The sequence below is a fragment of the Gossypium hirsutum genome, chromosome A12 (genome assembly GCF_007990345.1).
Source record: "Gossypium hirsutum isolate 1008001.06 chromosome A12, Gossypium_hirsutum_v2.1, whole genome shotgun sequence".
NCBI lineage: Eukaryota > Viridiplantae > Streptophyta > Magnoliopsida > Malvales > Malvaceae > Gossypium > Gossypium hirsutum.
Window position 1 is genome coordinate 12,876,939 of NC_053435.1, and position 4,429 is coordinate 12,881,367.

The following is a 4,429-nucleotide window of genomic DNA, read 5'->3' on the forward strand; positions in this document are numbered from 1 at the left end:
GGAATTTTTAGGATTACAACCTGGTCGGGAGGTTGAGTTTGTAGTCGAAGCATTCCCTGGTTCAGCTCCGATCTCCATACCTTTTTATTGTATGGCACCGACTGAGTTGAAGGAATTAAAGGTTCAGTTGCAAGATTTATTGGAATGTGGTTTGATATGTCCTAGTATATCACCCTGGGGATCTTTCATTTTATTTGTGAAAAAGAAAGATGGTTCGATGCGACTTTATATTGATTACTGTCAATTAAACAAGTTAACGATTAAAAATTGATACCCCTTCCTCGCATTAATGATTTGTTTGATAAACTAAAGGGAGCTTCAGTCTTTTCTAATATTGATTTACGATTGGGTTATTATCATTTGAAACCGCAAATGTAATTAGAAATATAATTATCATTGGAATTGTCACTACCACTTAAAATGGAACTAAAAGATAGTGATGTACCAAAAACAGCTTTTCGAACACGTTGTGGTCACTATGAATTTTTAGTGATGCCCTTCGGATTAACAAAAGCTCCGGCGGCATTTATGGATCTCATGAATCACATTTTTCAACCCTATCTTGATCAATTCATGGTAGTTTTATTGACAATATTTTGATCTATTCAAAATTGAAAGCTGAGCATGAACAACATTTGTAGATCGTTTTACGAGAAAATAAATTAGTCAGAGAATTAAATATGAATTCTGTCTAACCAATAGGTTTTCTTGAGGCATGTGATATTAGCTGATGGAATTCGTGTCTATCCAAAAAAGATTGAAGCAATTGTTCTGTGAAAAGCACCGAGAAATGTGACAGAGATTCGTAGTTTCCTTGGCTGAGCCGGTTACTACCGAAGATTTGTTAACGGATTCTCGAAGATAGTTTTGTCAATGAAAAAGTTAGTACAAAAGAATGTTCAGTTTGTTTGGTGTGAGTAGTGTCAGGGAAGTTTTGAAAGACTGAAACAAATGTTAACTGAAGCACAAGTTTTAACTTTACCGAAGTTGGGAAAAGATTTTGTGGTTTACAATGATGCCTCGTTGAATGGTTTAGGTTGTGTTTTGATGTAAGAGGGGAAGGTGACTGCGTACGTGTCCCAATAGTTAAATGTAATTATCTGACGCATGATTTAGAGCTAGTTGTTATAATTTTTTATCAAAAAATTGGAGACATTCCTTGTATGGTGAAAAGTGTTACATTTTTACCAATATAAAAGTCTTAAATATCTCTTAACACAAAATGAGTTAAATTTAAGACAACAATATTGGGTTGAGCTTTTGAAAAATTACGACTGTTTTATTCAATACCACTCTGGTAAAGCTGATGTCATAGCGGATACACCGAGCAGAAAGGCTACAGTTGAGTTGCAAGCAATGTTCGCTCAACTCAGTATTAATAGTGACGGCAGTTTGCTAGCCGAGTTAATAATAAAAACAGTATTATTTAATCAGATTAGAGAAGCACAGTTAGAGGATGTCAAGTTGATGGGGAAAAGAAACTTGATTTAAGATAGCTTGATTGGAAATTTCAGCATTGATGATAGCAATTGTGAAAGGTTTCATAATTGAATCTATGTTCCAAATGTTGTCGAATTAAAAGAATTGATACTCCACGAAGCTTATGACAGTCCTTTTGCTTTATACCCAGGTGGATTGACAATGTATCACAACCTTCAAGAATTGTATTGGCGGCCTGGAATGAAAAAGGAAATAGTTGAATTTGTGGCTAAATGTCTAACCTGCCAACGGGTTAAGGCGGAACATCGGGTTCTCACCAGATTGCTTTAGCCTATTTCTATTCCTGAATGGAAATTGGAGCGCATAACGATGGATTTCATAATTGGATTACCGTTATCCCAGAATAAGAAAAATAGTGTTTGGGTGATAGTTGATTGTTTTACGAAGTCGGCTCATTTTATAGCAGTTAGAACGAATTGGTCACTACAAAAGTTAGCTGAAATGTACATTCGAGAAATTGTCAAATTACACGACGTACCTATGTCAATTATCTCTGATCGAGATCCTCGATTCCTTCGAGATTTTGGAAACAACTGCATGAATCACTTAGTACAAGACTTAACTTCAGCACCGCCTTTCAACCGCATGCGGATAGGCAATCCGAGTGTGTTATTCAAATTTTAGAAGATATGCTTCGAGCTTTTGTAATCGATTTTGAATCAGGCTAGGAACATTATTTACCGTTAGCTGAGTTTGTGTACAATAATAGCTTCTAATCGAGTATTCAAATGGCTTCATTTGAAGCTTTATATGGTTGTAAATGTTGAACGTCTGTTTGTTGGTCTGAATTAAGTGAGAAGAAAGTGGTTGGGTAGAATTGATTCAAGAAATGGAAAATATGGTTAAGGTGATTCGAGACAGATTAAAGCAGCTTCCGATAGACAAAAATCATATGCGGACCTGAAGCAGTGGGACATTGAATTTTCCTTAGGCGATATGGTATTTTTAAAGGTCTTGCCTTGTAAGAAAATTCTTTGATTCGAACATAAAGGGAAGTTGAGTCCTCATTTTATAGGACTGTATGAAGTTATTGAAATAATTGGACCTATTGTCTTTTGGTTGGTATTACCTACGAAACTGCAGAAAATGCACAATGTTTTCCACATGTCCATGCTCAAAAGATATCGTTCAGACTCGTCTCATATTATTTTAGCGAAGGATATAGAAATTCAGTTTGATTTATCATACGAAGAAGACCCAGTTGAAATTTTAGCTCGTAAGGTGAAAGAGTTGCATAAAAAACGTATTCCCCTAATGAAAGTTCTTTAGCATAGCCATAGCGTCAAAGAAGCGACTTGGGAGTCAGAGGAAACGATGAGGTCTCAATATCCTCACCTCTTTTCAAGTAAATTTCGAGGATAAAATTTTTTAAAAGGGAAAGAATTGTAATGATTCAAAATTCACCTCTTTTCAAGTAAATTTTGGGGATGAAATTTTCTAAAGGGAAAAGAATTGTAATGATTCGAAAGTCAGTGGTGTAGGGCGGCATATTTTCGGAGCCCCGTTTTGTTAAACTGGGCTCTTAAATATTTTTATTAAATATTCATGGAGTTATGTTAGAAGTAAATTAAATTTCGGTTAGGTAATTTCATTGAATTAGAACATATGTTAAGTAAAGGGATTTAATTGAATAAGTGTTAAAAGTTGAATTTTTAATTAATTCATAGGTGAATATCTAACAAGGGCTTATTAGGAAAATAAGCCATTAATCTAGTTAGTGGACGACATCATGATAGGTTAGATAAAAAAAATTATATAAATTTTATTATTATAATAAAACATAAGTTAATTACTAACAATTGATAATAAAGAAATAAATGGGAAAAGAAAAATTGAAAGAAAAAAAAAACATTTCTTGTATTTCTTGTATGTCGAATTGTTTAGGGAAGAAGGGAGACTTTCGACCATTAAGTTTCATTTTAGAAGCTCAAATGGATTGGTATGTGTTAGTCTTTATTACTTAAATTATATATATTTTGAACCTTAAGATCATGAATTAGCTTACTCATGTTGGAATTTTTAGAATTAGTGATGTTTGTGGAAGTTGCCATTGTAGAGAAATTCAAAATTTTGGTGTTATTTGGATGGATTTTGAGTTTGAAGGGCAAATAGACATATTAGTTAAGTGATTATTGATGATTTTAAAGTTTAGGGGTTTATTTATGAAAATGGTAAACTATAGGATTATATTGTGAATTAATTGAAATTATGAGTTGTTTAGACCTTGTAGAAAAATTAGTTAGCTTGGAATTTCTTAATTGTAACTAAATAACATGTTTTAGAATTGAGGATTAAATTGAATTAAAGGTTAATATTGAGTGCAAATATGTGAAATGTGGTTAAAAGGTTAATGGTTTGAATAAATGTTTCTTGGTGATTTATTAATTAAATTAATTATATGATTAATTTTAGATCAAGAAACAAAAGGATCAGTTTGTAATTGTAGAAAGGAGAAGGTTGCGGAGTAATTGTTTATGACCTTAATAGCCATCACAATAAAATAAGTTCGTAGTCCATAAACTAAACTTTAATTATTTAATTTATTTAAACTGGTAGTCACTTGGATATCTAATTATATGTGTTCTAATCATTAATTACTTGAATAAAATATTATGGATTTATATTGAATGTTATAAAGTTGATCATGGGATATAACATAGTTGATTAGTGCAAAAGATTTGATCATGAATTGATGAAATGTGGAATTATGTAATTATGTATATCTGTCAGTTTATCTGACTAGGATTGGGCGCAACCTTCGTCAATTTATCTGACTAGTGCAGGGCACACTGTTATATTTATCGGTTTATCCAACTAGCACTAGGTACAACTTTCGTCAATTTATTTGACTAGTGCAGGACACACTGTTATATCTATCGGTTTATCTAACTAGCGCTGGGCACAACCTTTGTTAGTTTATCTGACTAGT